General features: G+C 37.8%; 1 pseudogene; it reads right to left on the bottom strand.

The window, feature by feature from the left end:
• Positions 1-3,548: 3,548 nt before the first annotated feature.
• On the bottom strand, positions 3,549-5,311 carry LOC128321779 (uncharacterized; annotated as a pseudogene).
• Between the last annotated feature and the right edge of the window lie 8,805 nt (positions 5,312-14,116).

Genomic DNA, 14,116 nt, shown 5'->3' with positions numbered 1-14,116 from the left:
TCTTACAGTTACAAATCTGTCACCTTGAGACCTCTGATTTTGCACAGACACTGGTTCAGTTGTTTGTTGTGGACCTAAGTACAGGTCCAGTGTTCACATACGTCTAAACAGATCCAAATTAAAAAGATTAAAGTATTAAATTAAAAGTTTGATCGGTGCAAACCGAACAAGGTATGTGTGAAAGCGTCCTTATTCTCTCTCACTTCTGTCCCTCAGTGCAGATAGGGCTGTGCAATATTGTGATACATATCATAGAACAATGAAATAGAATAATGAATAATGTCTATTGATAGATATTTTCCTATATCCCCTATATTACCAATTGCCAAATGTCACAAAAGCTACTTTTCAGCAGCTGATTTATGTCACTAAGGTTGGCACTAGGAGCTACTAGCAGTGTGCTGTAACAAAAACAAAAACAAGCATGGAGGAGTGTGACAGAGTGAAACTCAGCTGAAATTAGCCCAAATAAAAGTTAAGGAACTGGTACCTAAAAAAGGAGGTGGTAACATTAATTGCACCCCTGAAATTAAAAGAAAACAGTGTTTTAATATTTATTTTTTAAATTTTTTATTGATGTCTTGTTCCCATTTTGACAGTGTTATGTTTTTCTTGTTTTTATTTGGAAAGTTCTGTTCAATGTCATACTTCAACTTTCATATAAGTAGAAAAGAGAAAAGATAAAAAAAAATCAGGAATGCAAAAAGTTATTTTGTATAGATACTTTTTTCATCCATTTTAGACAAAACTTTATAAATCAAGATATAAGATTTTGTGATATAAGAAGAGGTGAAACAATCTTCTGTAACACTACCATAGGATGTTTAAAGATGATTAGAGTAACTGTTAACAAGCATTAATCCAAACAGTGCAGGTCGGTGTTACATTAAAATAACAAAAGATGCAGTAATAAATTTATAAATTTATAAATAAAAATACTCACACAGCTTTTCTGGAGGCTTTGACCACTGGCAGCAGCCTCTGAAGACATTCAACTGATGGGTCATATTTCCTCAAATTAAACTCATCCAGCTCCTGTTCTGAGTTCAGTAACACAAACACCAGAGCTGACCACTGAGCAGGAGATTTTTTGATTCCACTCAGACGTCTGTAACCTCCTCTGTTCAGGTAATTTTGTACTTCCTGCACTAGAGAATGATCATTCAGTTCATTCAGACAATGGAATAGATTGATGGATTTCTCTGGAGATGGATTCTTCCTGATCTTCTCCTTGATGTACTTGACTGTTTCCTGTTTGCTGTGAGAGCTGCTTCCTGTCTGTGGCATTAAGCCTCGTAAGTGAGTCTGATTGGACTCCAGTGAGAGACCCAGAAGGAAGCGGAGGAACAGGTCCAGGTGTCCATTCTCACTCTGTAAGGCCTTGTCCACTGCACTCCTGAGGAAATCAAACATGTTTGACTTTGTGAAAAGATCAGACAGATCAGTCCTTTGTTGTTCTGTTACATTTCTGCTGATGAAGTAGAGAAATGTGTATAAAGCAGCCAGAAACTCCTGAACACTCAGATGTACAAAGCTGAACATCTTCCCCAGGTGAAGCCCAAACTCCTCTCTGAAGATTTGGGTACACATTCCTGAGTACACTGACACTTCTCTGACATCAATGCCACACTCTCTCAGATCTTCCTCATAGAAGATCAGGTTTCCTTTCTCCAGCTGTTGGAAAGCCAGTTTTCCCAGTGCCAGGATACTCTCTCTGGTCTGCTGAGGATCAGGGTCACATTTCTGATGGTACTTTTGGTCCTTGTGTTTGATCTGAAAGATCAAGAAGTGTGTGAACATTTGAGTCAGAGTCGTTGGGATCTCTCCACTCTCTGCTTCACCCAAAATTCTCTCTAGAACAGTGGCTGAAATCCAGCAGAAGACTGGGACGTGGCACATGATGTAGAGGCCTGTTGAAGACTTCACGTGTGTGATGATTTTACTGACCAGGCTCCGATCACTGATCTTCTTCCTGAAGTACTCCTCTTTCTGAGGATCACTGAAGCCTCGTACCACTGTTACCTGGTCTACACACTCAGGAGGGATCTGATTGGCTGCTCCTGGTCGAGAGGTTATCCAGAGGAGGGCAGAGGGAAGCAGATTCCCCTTGATGAGGTTTGTCAGCAGCACATCCACTGAGGCTGACTCTGTCACATCACACAATCTCTTATTGCTCTGGAAATTTAGAGGAAGTCGACACTCATCCAGACCATCAAAGATCAACACCACTTTGTAGGAGTCGCAGTCTATTAATCTTAGTTTTCTCATTTCTGGGAAAAAGTGATGAAGAAGATTCATCAGACTGAGGTTTTGCTGCTTCATCAGATTCAGCTCTCTAAAGGGAAATGGAAACATGAAGAAGACGTCCTGATTTGCTTTTCCTTCTGCCCAGTCCAGAATGAACTTCTGCACAGAGACTGTTTTTCCAATTCCAGCAACTCCTTTAGTCAGCACAGTTCTGATGGACTTGTCTTTAAAGAGGTCATTACATTTGATGGATGTGTCCTGTGTTGATGATCTCCAGGACACTGTCTCAATCTGTCTCACCTCATGTTCATTATTGACGTCTCCACTCCAACTCTCTGTGATGTAGAGCTCTGTGTAGATCTCATTCAGAAGTGCTGAGCTTCCATGCTGTGAGATTCTTTCGTTAATTCTTTTAAACTTCTCTCTCAGGTTGAATTTCAACCTTGGCTGATACACAGAGGCCACAGACTCTAATAAACAAAGTAATAACATGTTTTAATGTAAAATCACTGAACACAATATAAAATGTAAAATTCTTTCAAATGCTGCTGTTCATTCCTGATTCATGTACTAAATATTATTGAAGGAACAGGACCATTGTACAGAGTAACCACAAGCTGGACCACGAACAGAACAGAAAAGCACCAGATGTACATGATACTAAAATCAAACTTAAAACTAAAAGTGTTAATATCTAAAACAATTTCCTCTCTCTAAAGTAAACCTGATGGAATAAAGTCATGATTCAGAGCTCTTACTGTTGTGCAGTGTGTTAGCGAGATCTGTGTGGTTCATGTTCTTCAGGACGTGCAGTGTGATCTTCAGCGCACCCTCTCTGACACTGTATAGATCCTCCTCATCCTCCACCTCCGTCTCAGTGCATGCTGGGTAATCTGGACTCAGGAGCTTCTTATATCTCTTCAGCTCATTCTTTATCAGAGTGATGACTTTGTGTTCCAGCTCCTGGTTAGAAACACACAGAAACAGATCTAAATATTATAATATTGCACAGTGAGAGATGCTTTTATTTTATGAAAAGAAAAAACTCTGCCTATTACCATATTTACAACTGTCTGATTACCCATAATGCTGCTGCACATTGATAAAATATCATAAGTCACACACATACCATTAATATAGACTCCAACTGATTCCTGATGATGTTTGATTTCTTCTTTTGTGGTCTGCGAACAAACAAAACACATCCTGTAATATGGACTATATGTATTCATAGCTGAACAACACACACTAATAAATACAAAGTTAAAGATAAAGGTGCATGAGGTAAGTTAAGAACATTTTTAATATACCTCCTCTTTGGCCTTCTTCTTTGCATCCTGCCTGGCAGCTCCATGTCCAACATTCTCCTACCAGTATACTCACTCTCCCTCTTCTGAACATGTCCAAACCATCTTAATCTGGCCTCCCTAACTTTGTCCCCCAAACGTCCAACATGAGCTGTCCCTCTGATGTACTCGTTCCTAATCCTGTCCAACCTTGTCACTCCCAAAGAGAACCTCAACATCTTCAGCTCTGCTGCCTCTAGTTCTGACTCTTGTCTCTCCTCCACCTGCTCCCTGTTCTCACTACAGATCACAATGTCATCCGCAAACATCATTGTGCAAGTAGACTCCTGTCTGACCTCCTCTGATAACTGGTCCATCACCATAGCAAACAGAAAGGGGCTCAGACCCGATCCCTGATGCAGTCCAACCTCCACTTTGAACTCCTCTGTCTGACCTACAGCACACCTCACCACTGTCTTACTCCTCTCATACATGTCCTGCCCCACTCTCACATACTTCTCTGCTACTCCCGACTTCTTCATACAGTACCACAGCTCTTCTCTTGGCACACTGTCATATGCTTTCTCCAAGTCTACAAACACACAGTCCAACTCCCTCTGACCATCCCTATACTTCTCCATCAAAATTCTCAGAGCAAAAATTGCATCTGTTGTGCTCTTTCTGGGCATGAAGCCATACTGCTGCTCACAAATTTCCACTACTTTCCTTAACCTAGCTTCCACTCCTCTTTCCCATAGCTTCATTGTATGGCTCATCAACTTTATCCCCCTATAGTTGCTGCAACTCTGCATGTCACCCTTATTCTTAAAGATCGGCACTAATACACTACTTCTCCGGGATGTCGTCAGGACCAACTGCCTTCCCACTTTTCATCCACTTCAAAGCCTTCCTGACTTAATCCTTTCTAATCTTATCTACTTTCTGTTCCACAGAGGTCACCCCTTCTACTCTTTTTTCCCTCCCATTTTCCTCATTCATCAGCTCTTCAAAGTACTCCTTCCATCTCCTCTGTTCACTCCATTCACTTGTGAGCACCCTTCCATCTCTATCCTTAATAACTCTAACTTGCTGCATATCCTTCGAATCTTGATCCCTCTGCCTAGCTAACCTGTACAAGTCCGTCTGTCCTTCTCTAGTGTCTAACCTAGTGTACAACTCATCATATGCCTCCTGCTTGGCCTTAGACACCTCCCTCTTCACTCTGCGCTGTAACTCCTTGTATTCCTGTCTACTCTCTTCAGTCCTGTCCATGTCCCACTTCTTCTTGGCTGACCTCTTCCTCTGGATACTATCCTGAACTTCCTCATTCCACCACCAAGTCTCCTTATCTTCTTTCCTCCTTCCAGATGACACACCCAGCACCTTTCTTCCTGTCACCCTGATCACTTCTGCAGTAGTTTCCCAGTCATCTGGCAGCACCTGACCACCCAGAGCCTGCCTCAACTTCTGTCTAAAGTCCTCACAACATGCCTCCTTTTCCAGCTTCCACCATTTAGTTTTCTTCTCTATCTCTATCTTTGACCTCTTCTTCTTACAGACCATCAAAGTCATCCTACAAAGTCATCTTTCTCCTCTGACTCACAACCTACCTGTGGGGCATAACCACTAACAACATTCAACATCACCCCTTCAATCTCTAACTTCAGACTCATCACCCTGTCTGACACTCTCTTCACCTCCAGAACATTCCTCCCAAACTCCTCCTTCAAGAACACACCTACCCCATTTCTCTTACTATCCACACCATAATAAAACAGTTTGAATCCTGCTCCTATACTACGAGCCTTGCTACCCTTCCACCTGGTCTCTTGTTTACACAGTATATCCACCTTCCTTCTCTCCATCATATCAGCCAGCTCTCTACCTTTCCCTGTCATAGTACCAACGTTCAGAGTTCCTATTCTCAGTCCTACACTCTTACCTTTCCTCTTCTCTCTCTGTCTACTCACTCTCCTCCCTCCTCTACTTCTTCGACCAACAGTAGCCCAATTTCCACCGAAGCCCTGTAGGTCACCGGCACCGATGGCGGTCGTTGTTAACCCGGTATGGAATTCAGAGTACTGACGATTCGCATGATTAAATTTGGCAATGTTTTACGCCGGATGCCCTTCCTGACGCAACTCTCTCTATTTATCTGGGCTTGGGACCGGCACAGAAGTCACTGGACTGTGACCCCCATGGCTAGATTAGTAGTAAGAATAATAATACATAGCATAAATGTAAGACACTGCAGAATAATAAGGAACTGGTCTATGGAGCTCTCTCTCTATACAACAACTGACTTTAATTAATTATGCTTTATAATTTACCCAGCACACAGCTCTAATACAGAAGTAGGTGATAAAGTGAAAATCTTCCTCTGACTCGCTCGTTTTTCTTTTTCTTTTTCGACTTTGTTCCACTCGACGCCTCAATGCTGGACAATGCTGGAGCACATCTGTGGTTCTCTTTCATAGCTAAACCACTTTCACTAACTGTTAACAACAGTGAATAGCATGGCTATAGGCTAGTTTATATACAGGATGGCTGAATGAATTATTATCTAATCATGAATGCCAAGTTATAATACTAGAAATAAGCAAAATTCCTCTCATAGTGATTTATGAGGATGGTCAAGAGTCCTCTTAATGCACCACCACTTATTTATAACGAGTTCTCAGTGATTTGTCAGGTAAACCTATTGCTATTAGAATTGTTAGCATAGCTATATAGTTATCTACCATTACAATATCAAGGTGGTTAATCCAAAGCACTTCTCTATTCGACTCTCTGAGTGATGAAAACCTATCTCCTGGATTTGTTGAAGTGAAGGGACATTTAGGAGTGTCTATATGATGACTGACACGAGGCCCAGCCAAAAACCTCTAACCTGGAAGGCAGATTTCCAAACAGTTTTTTTTTTTACACTTTTACGCTGAGGCCATGACCATTGTTTTTTTTTTTTTTTTTTTTTTTTTAACTTTTTTTTTTAACTCATATTCTGCAAATTTCTAGGTGATGTAAAAATCATTTAGTGAACCTTTAACACTCTTCTCTTAACACAATTCACTCATTTCAGGATTTCCTAACTAACACAAACATATTTAGAAATAAATGAATGAATGAATGAATAAAATAGTTATATAGTCATTAATTTCCAACGTGTAAATGTTCTTCTGTAGCACCACAGACCCTCCAGCTCAGGGACTGCAGGCTGAACTGAAATTTTAAAGCAGTTTTCCTCACTGCCAGTCCGAGACCTGCAACACTGCACAGTCTAGTGTTTTAGAATGATGGAGGGAATAATTATATTAATAATTAAACTGTTAAACAATGATTAATAATTTATTAATAATTATATTAAAAACCCTGTTAAACAATGTGTTCATCATTAAACACCAATATCTCCATCTTTTTAATTCAGCTACAGTCTGCACACTTATTCAAACAGGAGACTCGCCTCATACCTCATACAGTGAATGATTTCTCTAAACTGTTCTTACATCAGATCAGTGATATATTCACATCTTATTAAACATCTTAAAGCAAAGTTTAGTTCCTCTGTTAACTAGTGAGTGTTTAGAGATACAGATCTGTTCCCATGAGACGGTGTGTATTTATTGCTGGTGAATGGAAAAGTAACTCACCTCTCGTCTTTCTTTAAGTCCTGTTTTCCAGACACACTCATGTTGGAGGTCTTGTCTCCTTCTCCAGATTACAGCAGGACACACGTTTACTTCTCTCCAACATCGGTGTGTTAAATCAAACCCTGTATCAGCACAGAGTTCACTTACAGGAAATAGTCACGGTATCAAGCCATAAACCAACCTGTGTACATTAAAACTTCAGTACAAACTCACAAAACTCTTCTGCATCTAGTGTCAGTTCAGTGTGTTTATATATTATAGCTTTAGATTTAGATACTCACTGTGTTTTTAATCTTGAATAGTTTGTATTTTCTCCTCGTCACAAAATGGAGTCTGATGGCTTCCGAATCACTTTCACTGACAGCCTCGAACCTGGTTTATCCAGCAGAGGGGGAAGGGCATGTTGCAGATTAAAAAAACATACATTTTAGGAAAGTTGCCAATCTATTCTTTAAAAAAACGGCTGTCACAGAATGCACTGAATCATACCTAACATTACATATCAAATGAATCCAGCAGCTAAACACATCACACAAAACAGAACATCACAAAATTGAACACAACTGGCTGTAGAAAATATTTGACAGTAAAGAGATGTTTATAATTCTGTGTTTTACAAGTGCTTTTAAAATTTCAGTAAGCCAACTAGAATTTCAGTGAAGAACCAGTTACAATTATCCAAAATGCTATAGCTATACAGCCAGCCTATGTGAAATTAAATCACAGATTTTGAGAGGTTTTCCCCAATCTATAGAGACACATCATAAATAAAAGGGTGGTCCCACCTTCAAGAACATTTTAATATTAGCCTATATAAAGTAGGTGTGCAGCTGTGGTCTCTTCTTATGCACTATGATTAGCTCTAACTTCTTGACACAGATGGAGGGGCTACTAGGTTCTGCAGTAGTTCAATTAATTAACTCAGTTAGAATAAGTAAAATGGACAGGGTGATGGACCAATTTCTTTCACCAAATATAAAATTCTTTAGTACAGTAGTCCATAACAGTACCATGTTACAGTACACCCTTCAAACGTGACACAATTTGTGCACTAGAACCTTCAGGATTTGAAAACATTCATTGTATGTCTCAGGTGCTCAAACTATGTATAGGCAATGAACCATTTAAGGTCATTTAAGATGATATAAAATATAATAGTCTGAGTAGTAGTTGTATTGAGCTCTATAAAAAAAAGAAAAATGTTTTTTAATCAATTGGTCCTATTTAAACCAAAGTTCTCTGCTCTGAACATGTATAGCTAAGATGGCACTGGTGTTCACTCCTCAAGATGGCTGACTGGCTAATGCAGCGAAGACTCGCGAAAACGTGCTAGCTAAGAAATTCCTCACAATAATAAGAGATAAAAGAGATGGCTGATGTGATGTCCTACATGGAGAAGAGCACGTTTCACAAGAGAGATTTCTGGCATCCAGTCACATCCAGGAATGCATTATGCCACCGGCATCCATGATTTAGCTTAGAGGTCAAGTTCACAGTTAAACTCTCCTGAAACAGCATGAAGGCAAAAAAAAGAAAAGATTGGAGCTAACAGCTTACACAGCTTTGATTACCCAGCTATAACCAAACTAGATGAAATAAGTAAAGAATATTTTAAAATGAATCACACTTGGCTATCCTGCTGATGTCCCACCAGCTGGCTAACCTAGCATGGCCGACAAATTATTCACTCGTGGCTAACATCAAATCTGGTTAACGCATCAAATTTGTTTAAACATCGAACTTGTTTATATGCAATAAACACAGAAACAAATAGACAAAAAAATATACTAAAAAGGATTACAGAGAAACTAATACGCTTACAGGTAGAGGTCTAGTTCAACTCTTTTCCAGTGGTAGCTCAGTGGTTGAAGACTTCTGATCAGAAGGTCATGAGTTCAAATCCCAGCACTGCCAATCTGCCACTGCTGGGCCCCTGATTAATGCCCTTAACCCTCAAGTGCTCAGTTTTATAAAATAAGATGAATGTAAGTCACTCTGGATAAGGATGTCTTCCGAATCAGTATTGAAATATCAAAACAGAAAGAATTACAAAATAAATCCAGTTAGCTTAAATTCAGAAATACTAAAACCTTTACAATCCATACTATAATGATGTCATAAAAATAATCAAATGCTTTTGTTTAAATATAATTGACCCATATAGAAATCCATATTCAAAATACCCACATGTTATAAGTGCCATAATCAAGTCTAACAAGTCAAGTCATCTCCATGAGCAACACCATTACACGAAACAGAATGATTAACAATCTAAATTGGCTGGAGAGCTCATAAAAATACTATTCAGTGTACATGAACAATCATTATGATAATTATAGGGGTATTCTAGGACATCTGATTCAGGTTTTCCCACATTCCTGAGCTCTAACACAAGTGAAGAAAAAGTAAAACTACTCTAGCAATACTGTTTGAAAAGGCATCTTTGCTCAACTTCGATCACAAAATGTGCACAAACACCACAGCAAAATGTTCATAAATACAATACATGCATAAAAAACAGCACTTTGATATCTTAGCGGAAGAGAAAATGGACACAGGTATTGAAGTGAATAAAGCTCTGGTGTTCATGCTGTGACTTCTTCAGTGCCAGAGATATACTAAGCTTCTCCTCCTGTATGTCAGGCACTATCTACAGGCCGGGTTCCTCTACAAATACAAAGCTTGTATTTTCTTCTAATGTGACACTATATTGGACAAATGCATTAGAAAACTATTTCTAAGTTGTGGGAGGTTATACTGAAATCTGACTCCCGGACAAAACATACTCCCCTTCGCATGCACGCGCATCACACAGTTGAGTTTGAACGCTCCACTGATTACCATAGCCGTTGTCTAAACTTAAATTAATAAACAGAAATTGAATTAGTTTGGATAAAGGATGCAAAAAAAAAATTAAAAAATGGCAGATCCATTCAACTTGGAAAGTGGTGAGGCTTTGACAGCGTTAGGAATAAAGCTGCAGTTGCAAAAGCAAAAGTGTTCATTTCACATAGACATGATTGTCCTGCTGCCTGAACTTCACACCCAAGACGTTTGTGCTGTTGACATTTCTTAATAGTTGATGCAGTGTTTCTTAGTAAAGTACTGTATTACTCTTCCCTTTGCACTTGCGTATGAATGTTGTTAAAAACACTAATATTTAATCACATATAACATATAATTTTTTTTCATGAAAGTAGGCTTTATACAGCATTCATCACACAATATATATTTCAATACATTGTCTAAGATACAAGGCAATTAAATGTTTGCAGTCTAACAATAGGACTGTAGATGGCCTACTCCCACATTTTTGAAAGCTGTATTTTAGTTACATGACAATGTTTCATTACTTCAAAAAAAAAAAAACAGAAATAAACCAAATTATTAGTCACATCAGTGATGATTAACTCATAAAAAGACAAGGATGTAAAGAAACCTCAAATTTTTTTCTAAACTCATCACTATTTTCCAGTACATTAGGGCACAAAAAGCATTATGATGTTTTTCTTAAGATTTTTTTTCACTAATCAACCTACAGTAGAGATAACAGTAACAATTGCTTTGAGGTCAGCTGCTGTAAAAAAAAAAAAAAAAAAAAAAAAAAAAACAGCTGCCATGTTGCTTAAAGAGATAAAGATTGATGAGTTCATTCCAGAGTTTAATACAATGCCACATGAATTCAGTATGTGCCTACTCAATTATTTTCTGACAGACACACTACATTTATGCTGCTAACACATCTTATTAGGGCTGTGTCCTCAGAAGCATTGGACTTCAATAGGATGGGTTTACCAGAGGGGAGCAGAATTTCCACAATGTTAAAATTACACCTGTTGAACTTATACTCCCCTCTCCAACAGAGGTGACATTTTCGCCCAGGCTCCCGTTGATTTCCCACTCTGTATCAGATGCATTTAATATTTTCTGTAAAAATCACATGACACCTGTGGGTGACCCCGTTCAAAAGTTTAAATCCCCTTGATTCTTAATACTGTGTTGTTACCCGAATGATCCACAGCTGTGTTTTTTGTTTACTGATAGTTGTTCAAGAGTCCCTTGTTCATCCTGAACAGTTAAACTGCCTGCTGTTCTTCAGAAAAATCCTTCAGCTCCCACAAATTCTTTGGTTTTCCTGCATTTTTTGTGTATTTGAACCCTTTCCAACAAAGAATTTGTTCAGTAAACAAAAAAACACAGCTGTGGATCATTCAGGTAACAACACAGTATTAAGAATCAAGGAGATGTAAACTTTTGAACGGGGTCATTTTTATGAATTCAACTATTATTTTCTCTTGTGGACTATATGTAAACATCTTTTATGTGAAATATCTTATTCAGTATTAAGCACCAAATAAACAATAACATGCATTTTGTATGATCCCTCTTATTTTGGTAAAATAATAAACATTTTGCAGATTCTGAAAGGGGTATGTAAACTTTTGACCTCAACTGTAATTATATTGAGTAATATAACTTCATAGAGATATTTTAAAATAGAAAAAATTTATTTATTTATTTATTTCATAATAGTAGATAGTAAAATTTACTTAATATTTTGATGACAGCAACGTTCCTGTCTATGAAAAAAAATAAATTTTATTTAATTACTTTAAATAAATATAACTTATGACTTATAATTTATATAATTAAGTAACATTTACTTAATATCTTCACAAATGTTAAGTTCAGTGGTGAATAGATTTTACTTGATAGTGGCAAGCGAGTTGTACTTGAGTTTACAGCAGTAAAATTCACTTTTTTTTTTTACTTCAAATTGTTGTACTTCAAATTGTAAGAGGATTTTATTAAGTATATCCGTTTTGTTTTTGTGTTTTTCAGAATAGCAAGAGACAAAATGAGCAACATCACTGCATATGCAGATGATAGAAGTGTTTTTGTTAAAAATCAGACTAGAGGCCACAAAAAAAAAAGTTTTGAAATAGTATGAAGAAATGTCAGGAGCTAGATGAAATCAAAATCAAGCAGAAGCAGTGTGGATGGACAGCAGCACTTCTCCAGAAATTAAAGAAGAAATCAAATGACTGGCTCTGACTCTTACAAACACCAAATACACTGAACACAACTGGGAGAAAAAAGGAGCAGGAAATCAAATCCCAAACCCAGACTTGGAAAAGATCTCATTCTAAAACTAGAATCGAAATCATGAAGACTTTTGTTCTTTCTAAACTCCTATTCTTAGCCACTGTTTTTCCTCCTGACAATGCATGTCTAACAAAACTAAATGACATGTGTGTGGGATTTATCTGGGGAACAACAGAGAAGTAACAACACCGACACTTTTCTACAAACTAAAAGAGCTTGGAGGACTTCAGGCCATTGAACTAGGAAACAAATTCAAAAGAGCTTTCTGTAAAAATGAGACACAAGCCAATGAATAGAGGAGCAGATTGGATAGAAGAGAGAAAATCATGGAAGAAAAAAGAGGAAGAGCAAGACAAAACATGCCCTTTTACTAATTAATATACAGAGATTTTACAATCAAACACGAAAACTTCAACTTAGACTGGTTTAATTTATCGAATAAATGTATTTATAAGTATTTATATTTGGTTAACTACTACAAGTGTAGATTTATAAACACCGCCATAAAATGCTTAATAACAGAACAGTGATTGTGGGAAATTGCAGTTCCTGGGTTTGGCCACACGAGGGCAGTCAAGCTCCATCCAGCACAACACGCAGCGCCGCCTCAAACAGCCGGTAGGCCTCGTGTCCTTCCCACAGACACAGAGCTCATCAGCCTTATTACTGTGCACTGGATTATTCTGCCATAACAACTCCAACACACGCCTCTTCTCTACTCTTTACTACTACTACTATTATTATTATTATTATTAGTAGTAGTAGTAGTAGTAGTAGTAGTATTTTTAATTTATTTTGTATCCTTTATTAAGAACATATCTTCAGGCCTCTCAGCACTTGACATGGAAATGTTAAAAAAAGGTTTATATTTAATTTTTATATCCGGATATCTGTAACAACTGGTTTGTGACAAAAAGTCCATTGTTAAAAACTCTATATAATGAAATAAACGAGTGAACGAATGAATAAATAAATAAAATTAAAACGCCTGTCTTGCATTTTTAAATCAAACTTTAAAAAGTTACAAACTTTTAAATATACAAAAATAACTATTTACAGCATAGTCCAATCATGTTATTATACCTACATAGTTATTTCCCTTAAATATGGACAGAGATCATATTTTTAATAAAGGCCATGGAGATTTATTTTAAGATCTTCGCTCCATTGTCCTTTGTCTTTTTAGTTCATTTAAGATTAGTTTAAAAAGCGTCTCAGCTGGGAGATGGCATTGCTTAGTGTCTTTAAAATCTCTTCTTTTTGCAGGATTGTCCCACATCTATCTTCCTTTAATTGCACAAGTCTGCTCTCTTTCCATTCTTTAGTTTAACGCGTGATTCATGCGGTTGATGAGGATTTTAGTGAGTATTTTATAATCGATATTCATGAGACTTATCTGCCTCCAGTTCTCCAGCTCATATGGCTCACCTTTCCTAAATCTTAGTGTCATAACACACTGGTACAGAGATTCATTTCAAATCCCTCCCTTTATGGCTTGGCTGTAGAAGTCAGTTAGGAGATGTGCAATGTGTTGAACTGCAGCTTTGGAGAACTCAGCTGGAAGCCCATCAGCTCCCGGACTTTTCCCCTCCTTTAACTGCACTATTGCTTCTAGCGCTTCTTTTACATCTGTTGGCTTAAGAAGGTTGTTGTGGGTTTTGTTTTTAAACTTCCCACATTTCATTAAATCTTTTAATAGTTTTATTGGTTGAATTTCTTTTGCCAGTTGGTCTATAGTTTCTTTATGTAGTAATGTGTGGGATTTAGTTTCCAGAAGCTTCTCTTGCCGTGTGACTCCATCATTAGCTTCACTTTCACAGATCAGTGATC

This window comes from Pangasianodon hypophthalmus, chromosome 19 (genome assembly GCF_027358585.1).
Source record: "Pangasianodon hypophthalmus isolate fPanHyp1 chromosome 19, fPanHyp1.pri, whole genome shotgun sequence".
Lineage (NCBI taxonomy): Eukaryota > Metazoa > Chordata > Actinopteri > Siluriformes > Pangasiidae > Pangasianodon > Pangasianodon hypophthalmus.
The sequence above is the reverse complement of the archived record's forward strand: the minus strand, read 5'-3'. Positions and strand labels throughout refer to the sequence as shown.